The sequence below is a fragment of the Vanessa atalanta genome, chromosome 12, assembly GCF_905147765.1.
Source record: "Vanessa atalanta chromosome 12, ilVanAtal1.2, whole genome shotgun sequence".
NCBI lineage: Eukaryota > Metazoa > Arthropoda > Insecta > Lepidoptera > Nymphalidae > Vanessa > Vanessa atalanta.
In genome coordinates, this window is record NC_061882.1 from 2783665 (window position 1) to 2802166 (window position 18502).

General features: G+C 33.9%; 1 protein-coding gene across 1 annotated transcript in view; it reads right to left on the minus strand.

Annotated features, from left to right (window-relative positions):
• Positions 1–10924, minus strand: part of LOC125067802 (ankyrin repeat domain-containing protein 29-like) — a 51961-nt gene extending 41037 nt beyond the window's left edge. The window contains exon 1 of the mRNA XM_047676586.1: positions 10874–10924. The gene's annotated coding sequence lies outside the window, so the exon portion shown is untranslated. The remainder of the gene's footprint in view (positions 1–10873) is intronic.
• Positions 10925–18502: the final 7578 nt, after the last annotated feature.

The window sequence follows — 18502 nt, forward strand, 5'->3', positions numbered from 1 at the left end:
GTTTCATATAGTGTGTTTTGCTCAAGATTAAATCTCTTCGCCGAATCTCATCCATCGCGGGTTTTGATATAATAGCGACCTTGGCTTCTGTCACGAAAAAGTGTAGTCATCATTATTTAGTTCTTAAACCTTTTATAATGTTTACATTGCATAAAAGGATTAAGCTAAACCATTAAAGCCGCCGCCCGCCTGTGGACTATCAATTATTCTCTTAGTGGATTGGTTTTTTGAAACCATATATATTGGTTGGGCTGATATGTACATGATTTTCATAAAACAACCTCTGCTTGTGATTGGCTGGCTTTTTTCTACTCTGATGGTACACAAAATGTTGACTTAGAGTTTAATTTTATAGGCAAAAACAAATTGTTACAGTAATTATGTATTTAATTTTGTTAATTTTGAGTGTAAAAATATTTGAATACTTCGGAATAGCGATGATCGGATTATCTAAGAGTCTCCGTTGATTGTATTGTTAATATATAGTTAAATAATAATTTATATTTTTCTACTAGCATTCTTGCTGCCGTTTCAGGCGGTCATGATGTGTACCGAACCTAATTAGAATGCTTACTTGTATACTTATACTTAAGTATTGCAAATAATAAATTACTATTTATTTGAAATAAAACTAGTTTTTTAACGGATTTAATCGCGTATATTAATTATTTTAACATACCGAAGTTTCGAGCACTTTGCAGTGTTCGTGGTCAGTCTGCCCGTGACCATGTGTAATAATCGCGAAAATCTAAGACAACATTACTATTTATTTTGTGTTTGTGAAATAATACATTAGAGGTTTATAAAATTAAATGATTAATGATTAACAAACAGATATTTTGTTCTTTAATATTTTTTTCACATTCAACTTGGTAAATAAAATTTAAAATAAAGCAAAGGGAAAAACTTATGGTTCCATTTGTTATATTTATAAACATACATTATGAGAATAAATATTTTGTATACTAGAGACGAAAATTGAAAATAATTATTTAATAATTAACGCATGTTTTATAACGTATGTTATGGAATAAGATGTTACCGTCATTATAAGCATTTACATTCTGGAATTCGACTTATGTTGTAATGCTTTAAGTCTGGTTTTTATATCTGTCAAAATGAAATATATTCATCAGCGTTTGTAATAGCGGCCCATAAACAAGATCGGAGACGGCTTAACGCCCCGGACGTCTGGAAAGTAATAAAACAATATTAATGGGGCTCTCACTTGTTAACGCTTCACTGTAAATACTATAATATATGTCGACGCTAGTTGATGGGATGGGGGTTTAGATGGTACGGTTGAACACTGAAGCTCCCTGAATAATGATATTGCATCCACAAAGGTTTACATTTGACGATTTTTAAATTAAAATAATTTGGTAGATTCGGGGATTGAGTAACTAATGGTAAGTGGTCATCACCGCCAATAGACATTGCTAATATGAGAAATATTAACCATCTCTTACATCGCCAATGTGTCACCGACTTTAGGAAATAATCAAATTAAATAAAATCTAAATACTCTTTATTGTTCACCAATAAACACATACTTTAGTCACGTTCAAGAAAGATGCACAAGAGGCGGCCTTATCGCTAAATCAACGATCTTTTTCAAGCAACCTTAAGGTAGAGGAAAGATAAAGAGATAGAAAGAGGTAGGGGTGTACATAGCAGATATAAATATAACATATAAATACATTACAGTGAAATAATAATATGTTTTAAATAAAATAATGTACAGTACATGATATCTAACATGCATACACATATGTATGTATATAATTATATATAAATTAAATAAAATAATATGTTGTTACGTCCCTTATGCCTGCAATTACTGGCTCAAACACTATTTTTATTAGAACACAACAATAATAAGTATCGTTGCTTGGTGGTAAAATTTGTGATACCTACTGTGTGTGTGTGTGTGAGTGGTACCTACTCAAAGCAAACACAAAGACGTTCGAAGTAAAGCTTTATATCACGCACAAAACTCTACTACCAACATATTATTAACATTATCATAAAACGGACATTCTTGCAACGAAAAATATGTTGTTACTACTGTCAGGGAAACTGACTGATTCAATTTGAAACATATATTTTCGAGAAAATAAATAAAGAGCCATTTTAAATTCCAGTATTTTTCGAAATAAAATTGACGTTTTGGATATGAAAGGCGTTGGTGTAATTACATACATATATACACATACATTAACAGCCTCTAAAGTTCCCATTGCTGGGCCAAGGCTTCCTCTCCCTTGGAGGAGCATATTCCACCACGGTGCTCAAATGCGGCAGAATTTCGTTGAAATTAGAAACTTACAGATTTCCTCACGATGTTTTCTTTCACTGCCGAGTACGCGATTATAAACTCAGCACACGGAAATTCAGTGGTGCTTGCCTGGGTTTGAACCCGCAATCATCGGTTAAGATGCACGCGTTCTAACCACTTGGCCACCTCGGCTAACTGTAATTACATTAGTTAACAATTAACATAAAAGATAATCCAGTTGTCAATACAAAGCTGGTGAGTGTTTTGAAAACCACAATATACATATGACTATATATACCATACCAATATATACCATTTACTGTTGACCTCATACCCCGAAGGTCTAATTGATTGATTGCTTTCCATAAAACCCGTTTCCAATGTATTTGCATCTATTTGGTGCGTCATAGAATAATTGTAGAATAATATATCAGTTTATAAGTTGGAGAAATGGTTTGTTCACAATATTTTTATACACTTATATATTTTATAAAATACGTAGATAGATGTCAAGTGGGTGGTCATTGAAATTATAACCATTGCTTACACCGCCAATGCGCCGCCAACCTTTGGAACTAAGTTCTTATGTCCCTTGTGCTTGTAGTTGCACTGGCTCACTCACCCTTCAAACTTGCTTTTTTGCGTCTATATGTTGAATGGGTGGTACCTACATAGACGGGTTTGAACAAAGCCTTACCACCAAGTAGCGTGTATAAGATTATACATTTATTGAAGTGATGTTCAGTAAGTATATTAATTTTTCAACTCTTTTGCATATCTGTTAAGAATAATTAACAAAGAATATAAATTTAGTAAGAAACATACTTATAATAACTTGTAATAACTTATAATAACTTATAATAAATATGTAGTTATTATCTATACGAAGCTGTGGACATTTTTTAATTGTTTGCTTGTGCTAATATCAGGCTCTACAAGTTATAATGGATAAATCTTTCTACATATAGCTCATTTATTCAGACAGGCTACATAACATCACACGGACCACGAAGGCGGAAAAAAGACATTTAACGCGAGAAAAGCTAGTATAATAATAAAATGTTACTACCTTTTTTACATATTTATTAAGCTTAAAAGTATGATAAGGACACAGAGAGGATACCATAATTAAAATGTTTTGTTGTGTTGTGTTCAGTAACAAGTCGATGATTAATTAAAGTTCCTCGATGAGCAAACTAGTCGAGGAGTTGCCTCAAGGTATTATTAGAAACTCTTTGTGCAATGATAAAGATTCAGCGCTTTTATGAATAGATAATGCATCTTTTATCATCAATCAATGCGACTTCTTCGCTAGTTTTTGTAACAAAGAATGTGATTTTATAAATATCTATTACCATCAATGAATCAAAAAATAATTATGGACAAAAACAATCAACAAGAAGATGATGATAAAATCTGTACATAGATTTATTTATTTAACCATACAAAAAAGGAAAAATCAAAAAGTGGTCTTTTAAAAACCACGCGTGCTTATCTCGAGCATCTTTTCGTATTTCGATACACAATATAACAATAATTGTTTTAAATAATAAAACGTTACCTTTAATAGTAATCAATTAATTAGTTAATTCTCGCCTGTCTGGATTAAAATAAGATTTTCTTTTTTTAAAAAATAATATTAGTAGCAATGGCCCAAATAAATAAAGAAATTACCCCTCCTTATAAGTTTATCACTTGTGTTAATAGTAGGGACGACAATAACACTAGGGATCAGGGTCGATCCTGCGACTCTTTACATCGCTAGGCGACCCGTGAACCATTGTACTGATGACGGTTTTCATTCTCAAAGTTTTCAACAGCTAAAATAAACGAATCTGTTTTTAATATTCTACGTATAATATCGTATAGCGTTTTATTCTTAATACAATGTGAAATCAAAGCTATCGAACAAAATTTTACACAGATATTTAAATGCAATTGAATTATAACTGCAATAGCAACCCTTAACGGAACATAATATTACACGGTCACGTAAACAACCAGTAATTGAGGCTCGCTCAGCGAAGTTGTTATTGTTATAACGTGTTTTCTGGCTAACTAATAGAAAGAAGTTATTTAATATAATATTTTATGTTTATAATTAGTTTAAGTAGCTGTACTATGATTCTTATATGAATTAAAAAAAATCCTTATCTAAAAGATAACAAAACAGACGGAAAAATTGGCACTCCAATTGCAAGCACTTCCTCACTCGGCTAATGAGCCGGCCTCCATGAGATTAAAGTGTTATGCCCTTCGTTGCTGTAATTACATTGAATCACTCACCCTTTATGTCACTCGACCTGTAGGTATGTTCGAAATTATTAAATTAGTCGTATTACTTACTAAAAGAATATATTATAATTTTATATAGTAAAAAAATCGTTTATTTTCATATAGGATATGTAACAATATTATCACTGTGTTTATGTAATTTAATTGTTAGAAAAAAGTTACTACTGAATTTCTTCTTGGTTCCATTGATTAGTATGTATATTCTAATCCGGTAATCATTTTAATTTAATATAATATTGTAGTGTGAGTATTTAATCGAATTAATTATATTTAGATTTAATTTGAATGTTGATACTTAAAGGCTAGCTCAAAGCACAATGAGCTAACAGTAAGTTTACTAATAAACCTCATTATTATCATATTATATGTAAATTAACTTTAGGAACAACGACGAGCAAATGAGCTAGTTGCTGTTAAGTGGTCACGTTCGCCCATAAACAGTGGCGCCGTGAGTCATGTAAACAACTTCTTTCGTCATAAATGCGCCGTCAACTAGTTCATCAAAAATGTAATGCCCCTGATACTTAAAATGAGACTGGTTCATTCAAGATTTAACAGAGGCACTGCAGAGTAAAATATTGCTGTTTGGGGGTAGAATAGCTAACGAGTGTGTGGTACCCGCCCTACTGACCTGTATAAAGCCTGAGTTAGAGTCAATACCATACATGATATGACTTTCATCAGATCTGAATCATACTTTGCATATTTTCTGATCTTATCATTTGTTTATAAAAAATGTTTTAAGTATACTTATTTAATTAAGCATTTATATTATATATATATTCAATAATCTGAAGTCTTAAAACCAACTGCCCTCAAAGCTAAATCCCGCTGGGAGAAGCCACAAGAAACAGATAGTAATTTAATATCTTTAACGTAATAGTTACATCATTCTCAAGATTGTTACTTAAAAGGGTTCGCCGAAATCCTATCAAATTATTTTATGATAAAGTGAAATTGATAACAATGTTTCAACGTTGAAGAAATTCAAACCTGTCGTTCGCGTTCAGGTAACACGTTAACACTTTTAGCGCAGACAAAACTAGGACAATCTATATTCTGGCTGATTATTTTTAAATATACCGTTTCGTCTTCCCACGGGTGTATTCTACAGTTCGAGTAATTAAACAAGCAATATTGATAATTACTGGTCATTGTTTTACATTCAAACCGTTGATGTGTTTTATTCGTTGTATTTATCGCTTTACACTTTCCAGAAATAAAATATATATTTAAAAAAATAAGAGTACTAATTACTATAAACTTTTGCTTTTAAGAAATATGCTAGAAGCAGCATACTTAAGAAGATCAAAATAATTAATAAAAGTCAAACAAGTACAATCATATAAAAGTACAATGTATGTATGTGTACAATATCTTTAGACAAAACTTATTTTCTCATCGACATCGACATTTTATCTAATTTTAGCACAAAAATAATTACAAAAAAAATGGCTTGGATCGCGCACTACCGATCATGCGGGTAGATCTGTTCTCGACTTCGCTTTAGCATATGATTTGACACAACTAGTCCCCTCGCCAACGCGAATACCAGACGTGGAGGATCATACACCTTCCCTGTTGGACCTTCTGCTGACTTCCCATCCGGATGGCTACCAGGTTATCGTCGAACCCCCTCTGGGCTCGTCGGACCACTGTCTCGTCCGAAGTACAGTGCCGGTTGCGCGTTACTCACGACCTCGTTTCGTGGGCTGCCGCCGAGTGTGGCACTACAGGTCAGCAGATTGGGATGGGATGCGGTCCTTCTTTGCATCCTACCCATGGGGGCAGGTTTGTTTCTCGCCGGATGATCCGAGTGTTGTTGCTGACTCTGTTGCCGATGTGGTACTTCAGGGTATGGAACTATTCATTCCGTATTCTGCGGTCCCCATCGGTGGCAAGTCCCAGCCCTGGTTTGGTCGTTTCTGCAAAACGGCTTCACGCAGAAAATGGGAACGCTACCAAGACTGGGCTAACGCATCAGCGTCTCGTGATGTAAATACCAGCGCAATCAGAAAGGAATATAACTCTGCCTCTAGGTCCTTAAAAAACGTGATTGCTAAGGCGAAGACGGAGTACATTGGCAGAATTGGCGAGAGACTGGTGCGCCTCCCTTCAGGAACACGTGCGTTCTGGTCTCTCGCCAAGGCTGTCTTAGGGAATTTCTGTCAGCCTTCCTTACCATCTCTGCACAAGGACGGTGAGTCATTGGCCCATACAGCGAAGGAGAAGGCTGATCTTTTAGGCTCTCTCTTCGCAGCGAACTCGACTCTGGATGACCGAGGAAAGTCACCACCAACAATCCCGCGGTGTGATACCACGATGCCGGAGGTTAAATTCCGGCAAAGTGCAGTTCGTAAAGCACTTCTTTCCTTGGATATTCATAAGTCGAGTGGACCCGATGGCATCCCTCCAATCGTGCTACGGACTTGTGCTCCCGAGTTGGCGCCGGTCTTAACGAGTCTTTTCCGGCAATCCTATGCATTCGGCGTCGTCCCGAACTCCTGGAAGACTGCTTTGGTGCATCCGATCCCTAAAAAGGGCAACCGCTCAGACCCGTCCAATTATAGGCCTATAGCCATCACCTCCTTGTTCTCCAAGGTAATGGAGTCCATTATAAACTGCCAGCTCCTGCGGTACCTAGAGGAGTACCAGCTGATTAGCGACCGCCAGTACGGTTTCCGTCGGGGTCGCTCAGCCGGTGATCTTCTAGTTTACCTTACTCATAGATGGGCGGAAGCAGTTGAGAGCAAAGGGGAGGCATTAGCAGCCAGTCTGGACATAGCGAAGGCCTTCGATCGCGTGTGGCACAAAGCGCTTCTTTCGAAGCTTCCTTCCTATGGGCTTCCCGGAAAATTATGCAATTGGATTACCAGTTTTTTGGCAGATCGGAGCATCAAGGTCGTTGTCGACGGTGCATGCTCTGACTTAAAATTCGTCAATGCTGGTGTTCCACAAGGCTGCGTTCTATCACCCACTCTGTTTCTTCTGCATATCAATGACTTGTTGCAAATCAGTAACATTCATTGCTATGCAGACGACAGCACCGTAGACACCTCATACACCGGCCGTGCTAATATTTCTCGGGAAAACGTCGAAGAAAACCGGAACAAACTTGTATCTGAAATCGAGTCTTCGTTAAACAAAGTCTCGAACTGGGGTCGGCTAAACTTAGTTCACTTCAACCCCAAAAAGACGCAAGTTTGCGCGTTAACCGCTAAAAAAACACCATTTGTCGTATCTCCACGATTCGAGAACATTCCGTTAGCCGCTACAGCTAGTATCGGAATACTTGGCGTTGATGTTTCGAGTCTCGTTCAGTTCCGCGGTCAATTGGAAGGCAAAGCCAAATTGGCATCAAAAAAGCTTGGTGTGCTCAGCAAGGCAAGACAGTATTTCACGTCGGCCCATCGTCTAAGACTATACAAGGCGCAAATTCGGCCTCACATGGAATACTGCTCTCACCTCTGGGCGGGTGCTCCCCAGTACCAGCTCCTTCCATTTGACCGTATCCAACGTAGAGCGGCTCGAATTATCGACGATCAAGCCCTTTCCGATCTGCTTGATCCTTTGGCTTTGCGTAGAGATGTTGGATCGCTCTGCATCTTCTACAGAATTTATCACGGGGAATGTTCCGAGGAATTGTTCGAATTAATCCCGGCTGCTGAATTTCACCTTCGGACATCTCGTCAAAATTCCAAATATCACCCGCACCACCTAGATGTCCGAAAATCCACAACAGCGCGATTTTTAAGACATTTTCTGCCTCGCACAACCACTCTGTGGAACCAGCTTTCGCCGGCGGTTTTTCCGAACCGATACGACTTGGGAACCTTCAAGAAAAGAGCGTACTCTTTCCTGAAAGGCCGGCAACGCACCTGCAAGCCCCCCGGTGTTGCAGATGTCCATGGGCGGTGGTAGTCACTTTCCATCAGGTGAGCCTCCTGCTCGTTTGCCACCTTATGACATAAAAAAAAAAAAAAAAAAAATTACAAAAAAAATGCTTAATTTGCATCGAAGCGTTTATTTTATGGAGCGACACGATTCCATTTTATTATCCCGTGACAAAACCCTGTAATTTTCAAGAATCTCTTGGATAACATTATATATGTACATTTATATTATGTTATTAATTTATACTACTTTATGTAAATGGTAATGTATGTTTTGCCGGAAAATTATAATTTTATTTGTGTATAATATTAGCTAGCCAGATTATAAGCTGTCGATACCAAATGTAAACGTTTTATTTACTATACACAATCCATATTATATATTAGTTCTCTGAAATGCGATTATCTCTGGATCAATGCCGCGAACGAAACACATGGCTTTGATATCGAAGAGACGATCCGCGTATACAATGTGATACCACACGTTTAATATCATTGAAAGAGATAGTCAAAGAATGCTTTTGAAAGGAATACATTACAATTTTTAATATAAATATAACCGATAATGTGTTTTCGATGGAACTTAAAAATAAACTGTTTTTTTTTTTTAATTTCAAGTAATAAGGGTTATATAAGCTATTCGTTATAGTTAGGAAATAATCCTGAGAAACTTTTGTAAATATAACTAATACTGAATCTCTCACAACGCTAACGCCTTCTACTTTTAAGCAGAAGGTTTTAGCTTTTCCCATCACGCTGATCCAATGCGGGTTCATAAACAAGTCGAAAATTTTAATTGACTGCTGAGCACGAGATAAATTATAAATGCTCTTTTGAAAATATATTACTAATATAAATTAATATTAACAACATGTAATACGTATAACGAACATTATCTTAATTCTCTACAGAGTATAAATCAAAGTCACTTCCCGCCGTCTTTACGCTTAGATCTATTAAAATCAGCAACGTATTTTTATGCGGTTTTCATCAATAAACAGTGATACAAGAGGAAGGTTTATGTGTATAATTCAGGCACTATAAAGTAGAGAAAAGTCGAGAAGTTTTCTTGTTATCTAAAAGTTGTATATAGTATTAAATATATTGTATATAATATCCTTATTGTACCCTTTTTAAGTCGAGTCAATTCATCATCATCATCCTCCTTATCTCCTTATCCCAATTTTATTTTGGGTCGGCGCAGCATGTCTTCTTCTTCCATACTTCTTTGTCGGACGTCATCTCACAACTAACATTATTTCTAACATATCGTCTTTCAGACAATCCATCCATATACATATAAAACTTGTCGCATTAAGTCCACAGTCGCGTTTTCCGTTGCGTTCCTTCAAACGTCTTATTACTATCACTAGTATACTACGGAGATGTATCTCCGAAGTAATAGTTTAAATTACTTAGATTTTATATCTAATATTAAGAGTATTTATTTGAACATGAAATGAACTTTCCCAGAATTTTTCTAAGGTGATTATGATATCGATAATTTGTGATTGTTATAATCTTGATTGAATGTTAAACTTATTTTAATACGAGCTTATGAAACTGTATCAACTATTATTATATGAAAGTTATAGTAAATATCTCAATCGATAAAGTTATTCCTGCATTTAAATCCTAAGAAAATTAAAAGCTTATTTTTCTTTTTACCAATATATCTGTTTCGATAAGCATATTTGCCATACTTGATAGGAAATCGTCAGTAATGGCCTTAATCGATGTATAATCTCTACCGTTTGACGAGTCGTCGGTAGAGCTCCCCGGTGGATCTGCTAACGAAACAGCCGCGTGGTTAAGCTTATGTATACCTATGTTACTTCGACTAACTGTACAAAAACAAATTGACTCGTCTGTGGGCTAAGAACAACGAGCGGTGAGTAAAGCCACTTAATTCTAATGACAACCTTATATCTTATTCGTCGATTAGGGCTTTAAGGAAAATCAATTACAATAGGTAGAAATACAGTACAATAGGTAAATCTATCTACTATATTCGCAAACAGACAATTGGGCTGTACTAACTATCTAAATGTATGATAAACTCCACCAAAACACTTTGACAATATATTTTGAGAACAATTTTCTAAAAGATACTATTACTCCCATGCATTATAAGGATTTAAAAACAGTATATCAATATCCCACTCATTATCTATCTTTATACAAAAATCAGGTAAACTAAGTAAACGATCTTCTACAGTCATAATATAATATATGGATTATAATACGCACTGAAAATGTATGAAGAAAAGGAATTTTTTAGGCATTTTAGTATTTTATATTATTAATTTTAGTATTTTATTAGGAGAAAATTAAAATACATAAGTAGTATGATGTATCAGTAATTGATACATGCTTAACATGCAAACATTAAATTAATAATTCATACCTTCGAAAACGTGTAGCTACCTCAGTATATTATGGAACTTTATGGAATTGAAACTAAAATCACTGTTATTATTAATTAACAATTGAACCTTACATGTTACTTGTTGCAATTTAATCTATAAAGAAAAGTTGAAATATTTAATAGTAGCGTGTTTAGGGAGGCGGCTCGTAGCAACACGCGCGCTACGGCGTAGCTCGCGACAGACTGGGGCGGGAGACGAGACCTGTAGCTCTGCGGTTGCAACTGGTAATCTTCATTTAGTCGAATCGTATAATTATCTCGTTCTACATATATTTATTGCTGCGTTTAACATAATTATTCTAATATTGAAAGGTAATAACAAAAATACATATTAAGTTCTTTAATTACTATTTTAAATTAATTAAAAGATTAGATATTATAATATTCCATATTTAAAATTGAATAAGATTGTGTATTGTTTTGTTAGTTATTTTCTTTACAAAATAAAAATAATAATAACTGATTACTTAAACTTCTGATTAAGAACAAACTTTAATTTTTTCAATTAAATCAACGTAATTGATTTATTGTTGTGTATTTAATACGAGCATAATAACAGCAATCCTTGACCTCAGTATACTCGACTATGTAATAGGCCGCTTGAATCATTTAACGCTTGCAAGTTGGTGTTAAGTGGCTTCATTCAAGTTAAAAACTGTTGCTGAGCGATGCTATACAATAGCAAATAAGTTAATTATCGCTAACAAGAATATTAATCATTACAAAAGTACGTAGAACCAATTCAAAATATTTATATGACAAAAAAGTTTTCTTGCCTCTTAATAAAAAGCTTTTGAATTGTGTCCAACGTCTCAAGTGCTAATCCATACTCGTAAAATGTCCGAACTATTCAACACAGATTTCTTGATCAGGAGATAAAGTAAGATTTAATCTTGTAAACGTCATCGTAATCTTACAACCTTAAGAGTGACACAAAAAAGCCTTGGCAATAGAATATACGCATGAAATTTAATAGAAATAGAAAATCCAAAAAAAAGTCTAAAAATAAATTTTAAAAGCAAATTGGTTATTTTATTCAAAACACTAATTAAAAAAATAATGTTTGAATTAAAATACCATTTGACTTAAATTTATTAAATAGACATGTTTTGTAATCTACAAATGATCTTAGTTTTTCCTTTGACTCTCCTCTTCACTCGTTGTTCATTCAAACTAACGCTTGAGACATTCAACGCTGCAGTTGCTCGCAGTTAACGTGAAATGTTTGCACACCTTTTATTTATTCTTTTTGTTTCTTTATACTTGAAACCCTTGACCCATTAACATTCGACTATAGCTGTATTCAAAGATTTCTCTTTTCCATAAACAGTATATAATAACTATGTGCGGTTTTAAAATTTATATTCGGTTATGAGGTGAGTGAATCAAAGATCATCAGCCATCACCGATTGATACCATAAATAATACTAATCATTTCATACATTATCATTACGCTGCCAAGCGTAGGAACTAGGGTGAGATATTTCGTAATAACTTTCCATTCAAACCAGTGCACGGATACAAAAAATATTGCTGTATAGCGATATAATAAATGATGAATGGTGTTACCCAAATGGGAATCATGAGAATTGAACCTGTAACAGTTGTATCAATTAGTAAAAGTGGCAGCGCGAAACGATTGTAAAGAATTTTTTTTTTTGCTCCGGACTACCTCCATCTTTATCTTTATTATAGTTAAATATGCTACATAACATTTTTTAGCATTAGCAGCCTGTAAATTTTCCCACTGCTGGGCTAAAGGCCTCCTCTCCCTTTGAGGAGAAGGTTTGGACCATATTCCACCACGCTGCTCCAATGCGGGTTGGCGGAATACACATGTGGCAGAATTTCGTTGAAATTAGACACATGCAGGTTTCCTCACGATGTTTTCCTTCACCGCCGAGCACGAGATGAATTATAAACATAAATTAAGCACATGAAAATTCAGTGGTGCCTGCCTGGGTTTGAACCCGAAATCATCGGTTAAGATGCACGCGTTCTAACCACTGGGCCATCTCAGCTTAAATATGCTACTAGTTATTATAATTTATATTATGACTCGGGTTTTATATTATCATGTTATATATCAGTTTGTTTACTTTATGGATGTCATAACCCAATTCAAAACTATATATTGATGTTATATGAGACGATGACGTCAGAGGACTGTTGGCACCGTATTATAAAATACATTATTTTGTCAGTATTTGAGTAATGGTAGTGTATAAGAACGATGTGTTTCGAGTGGATAGATCTTAACTGAAGATTAACTTAACGGTGGTTAAAATTCATAAAGCCGATGAGTTGATGCTTAATTAGTATTTTTAATTGATAGAAGCTCGGCATTGAAACGTAAGAAAATCTGCATGTTTCGGATGAAATTCTATCGTCTCCTTACCTCTAATGGAGTCAAGTGGTTGAATAAGGACTTATGCCTATCTAAATGAGGCTTTATGTCTATCAGTAAGATAATAACACTTTATTGCTTCTACAGTTTCCGCAGTTTATTGCTTTAGCTTACATTTCATTCAGTCATTTATCGCGTATATTCGTTTGTTTGTTAAATTCTTCTAATACACGGTTTTAAACGATTTGGTTTATTTAACATAATTTCTCCGGGAATTTTTTGTTTTACGTGTAAATATTTTTTTATGATTCAACGGGGAAACGCTGCTAGCATTCTTGACACCATTTCACACAGTCAAGATTTATCAAACAACTATTTTCAATTCATATTTGTATATATTTAAGGACTTAATATTACTACTACTACTTTGTACCTTGGATTTATAGCTTAAGAGATATTACAAAATAGTTCACTAAACGGTGTATGATGTGCGACGCACTCGTGGATAGATTGCTCAGATCAATAGTTCTAAGTTATAATATTTGTCATTTCTAATTATTTAAAAGAACGCTCGGAGTAAATTCTTTATCCTTTCTGTGCAAAGGATGGCGGATCAATAATATGTGAATGAGTGTTCAACTATAAAAGCCAACGTAAAGTATGTGAAGTATTTTTAATTCTGAACATTTGTGTCTCCGGCAACGTTGAGTGATATAAATATTTAAGTTGTTTTTTCTGATAAAGAAATTGTGTTATCAACACACGGTTTTATTAAAACACAAGTTGTAAGCAAGTTGCAAGCACGGAAATTTTCATTTTTTTCAAGAAGTGTGTAATTTTTTTCGATAATTTAATGTGCAAAAGCGTATACATAAAAAATACTAAGAGTTATAATTTGTCGAAAAGGTTAATCTTTTATAGGTAGAATTTTACTTTTTACTAGTTTTTTCACTTTTTGACGTTTTACATAATATGTTTAACTTTTCTAAAATTTTAGTTATCTCAATTCTTTAGGTAGCCCTATTGGCTATCTTATATGGGAGCACTGCGCTTCGGACCAATGAAGTTATTGAGTTTACTGTCTTGAAGTAGTTTCACTCCTGTACTTAGCAAATACACATAAAAGCTCTTGTACAATATTATAGGTGCACCTATACTATTTCGGGGCAGGTTGAACTTGTCGTTCGAGTATAAAATTACAGGAATAAAGAGCACTTTAAAATTATCTGCGTAAAATGCCCCTTGAGAACAACCTCCGAGCGAAATCAGTCAGGTTTAACAATTAACTTTCAATTTGGAACAAATGATATACTACTATTTACACCTGGTGGTATGGCTTGGAGACCAACGGGGTAGATATTCAATCACCAAACAGCAATACTTAGTAAGATAATGTTCCAGTTAAAATGGTTGATCCACTTAATGTTACACACAATGTAAGGCACAAGGTTCATAACATCATAGGTCCCATGGTTGGTGGCCGTTGGCTGTGTAATATGTGTGGCTGTGTCATAATGTGTGGTTAATATTTCTTACAATATCAGTTTCTAAGGGCGGTGATGTCCACTTTTCATCAGCTTAGAATATTTAAGACAATAATTTTCAATTTTGAAATATCTCCCACGTGCGTCACCAGCTCTTATGAATAGTATAGACAAAACCGCATGTAGCAGACCGCACGTGATTAAGCCATGCTGAAATGAACCACAGACTCACAGCTGCTTACGACGGCCTTAAATATTTCAGCATTCAGCTAATTTTAGTGTCTACAGTAATAGTGTAATTTCGGTACTATTATTGGCTGCAATTTGACTATGATTATATACATAAGGTTTTCAATTGAATGAAAACTTACACAATGGATTTTGAATCGGTGTTACTTCTATTACGTGCACCGAGTTGTAGGGCTCTTTCGCTCTCCAGAATATACATGGTTAGCTATCATAGTCATTAATAGAACTTATATTGTTTGCATTATTTAAAGATTACATTTGGAGTCGACACAATGAACAATTGCAATTTATGAACTTTATCAACTTCAAATGTTCATCAGCTGTGGCTTACTATTAGTGTCCATGTGAACTGTTCTTTTTAACAAGGTTGGGAGCCTCCATAATATGTGATTTTAAGATTTTTCGATAAGATTTGCGTTTTTCCAACGTAAAGTCCTCTATGCCCTGCTAAATTAAAAAATTCAAAAACAGCCAACTTCTTTAAATAAGTACTCCATCCAATCAAATTCATTTCTAAATCAACCAATAGCTGAGGGTATTTATTCTTTTATCAAAATGAGTAGAATTTTATTGTTTAACTCTGAATTATATTTTCGTAATGGCTGGTAGTTTTAGTTATGAATATTAATGAATAAAAACATTTTATGATATGAATATGAAAAGATACGGCCCAAAAAAATACGCAAAAAAGAAAAATAAAAGATAAATTGAAAATAGAATACAGCAGAAGCGATGTACGAGAAAAACAAATGTTTGTAAGAGTATTTTATGCTGATTGAAGTTTGGACTCGAAACGAAAACATTCTAAAATAATACATTTTTTTTTATTCGTTTAGTTTCTCTTTGATCGCGAATTAATTACTCCATTAGAAAAATAGAGACTAATGCCAATGCGATATTTACTACATAAATGAATGTCCAATTAAGGTTTATTTATTTTTACCTGACTACAGCAAAGCTCAAAAGAGGGTTGTGAATTCAGGCCGAATCTAAATATGTTCATCAAATAATACATTAATTTAAAGCATATGATTTTATATGAAAAAAAGCAATTTCTAAATTTTACTGTTTTTTACGGCTATTATCCGAATATGCTGGACCGATTTTGACGGGTCTTTCAGTGGCAGATAGTTTATCAACTTCATTCTCTATTTAGAATCAATATTGTAATGTCTAATGACCTAAAGCGAATATGATTACATAATCACATATATATTCTCATAATATATATATTTTAGTTGTTATATTATTATTTGATGGTAGATAATAAATTAGGGAACAACGACCAAAGTTGTTGAATTGGAGCTGGAGGTACTGAATATAATAATTGACTTGGCTTAAAATTAGATCTCACAACTTTTTTTCACTGTAGGACTGCGTTACAAGACTTACATTTTTTAAATTTTATGTTTTTGACGAGATAAATAATTTCCATATAACAATACCTTAACAACAAAGTGTCAAGTGTAAGAAATAAAAACACCGTTAAAGCGCCACCAACCTTTAGAACTGCTTCTTTTCGGTAGAATATCTGATGTGTAGTACCTACCCAGACGGGCTTGCACAAAGCCCTATCACCAAGTAAAAGCTACATAAGAACGGGTATTTGTGCTTACAATAAAATTAATATAGCTGTATCGAAATCAATTTCAACCTATATTGTAAAATGTGCAAACGTTATATTAAATTTTGCAAAAGAATACGTACTAGATTTTGTTTCATACTGTTTCGTGGCGCCTCTTTTTTCCTCGTATGCTTACGAGAAAATGATCGCGTGCGTGTGAACTCTATGTCAAAAGTTATACTGCTAATCTCTATCGGTATTACTTACCCATCCACAACTCAAATTATTGATATAATAAGAAAACTAATACTACAATACCGACGAAATAAAAAAGTTATTATTCGCAGTCATGATTATTACATATACTTACTGATAAAGAGAAACTAATGAGTTCCTTACAGGTTTTTCTCGGATCTATATTTCGGTATCTTTAATTTCAATTTATTCTTATTGAATAATTAAATTACTTCAATCGTGTAAGTATAATCCACCATATTAGCAATTTCCGAACTAATGCCAGGCCGATAAATATTTGGTTTAGTGGCTGCAGATTCCGAGGTTCTGGGTTCAAAAGTTATAGGGTTTTTCTGTCGAAAAGTTCTCACTTGTAACCCGTCCAGGAGTTGAAATTGTGAACATTCCCGTGTCTCAGAAACAACGTATAGCCGTTGGCCTCTGTCTAATTTTTTTCCGGTTGTGTCGGATTAGCCATCCAATGAATTTTGTTTGCGAATGCACCTGCTTATACCGTGAATATTTATTAGTGAGTAAATTCTATGTTGTTTTCAATTGTTTGTAGAAATGTTTGAAGAATGCAATGTAATACCTAAGGCTCTTGTTGAAAAATTACTGCCACCAAGTATTAAAAGAAAAATATCTAAGAGAAAAAATGTCAAGTTTGCTTTTTCATTTCATTCAACAAAAGATTCGTTTAATGCTAGTGTAAGACTTGAATATTATGCAAAAATATTTGAAATTCAAGACTAGCAATCAACTTTTTAAAATTACTAATCTAATTTAATTTTTTCTGTTTCTTTATAACCATTTTTCATGAATTCATCGATATAAAATCTTGTTCACCATATGTGACAATCCACCTTATGTACCTAATTTTATCAGCGAGATTGTGACGTTTTCACTGGGAGGATATCATCAGTGTTCGCTTGCTCTTATCTCTCTACGTTTCACCAAACTCTTCTAGTAATAGGTCATTCGCCCCTTTGCTTTATATTCATGAAATAAATTAATAGTAGAAATTATTAAAATGATTTCTTATTTAATGTTCTTATAATTTTTAAAAAGTAAAAAATAATCTTTGAATTAAATGATTACCAACATTTTATTCCATTATAAAAGCTTGTCGCAAGAATACATACACTTTTTACAAAAGTTATAATTTTGAATAAAAAACTATTTATAATGTATGTGTTATATAAAAAAAATAGAAGGGTAAATCTCGCGAACAATCTTTTATATCTTTAATATATAAAATAAAGTTGGGTTTGTTCGAACTCTTATAACTCTAGACGGCTGGACCGATGGACCGATTTTCATGTCTTCTCTGTCCCGGATAGAAAAATAACTATTTAAAAAAATTGGAAAATTGCCGAATACTAAAATGAAAGAAATAATATTTTTCTCATAAAAAATGTTCATGGATTTCGTAACTGTCAAACATTTAATTCATACCGTCGATATGGTAAACTCAAATGAAGAATGTATTTAAATAAAGCTGTCGAATCGAAGATGTATCCACAATATTTAAATGGTAATGAAAAAGGATTGACATATATTTACTGGTTGTCAAATATTCATCCGTGCATGCAATTTATTTCGTGTAACAAAAGAAAATATATCAATTTACTTTAATATGGAACAAATGAAAAATTAACAAATGACTGAATAAAAAAAAAAAGTGAAATTGATTGGTTTCACTCAATCGTTCCAGATTATTAGAATATTCA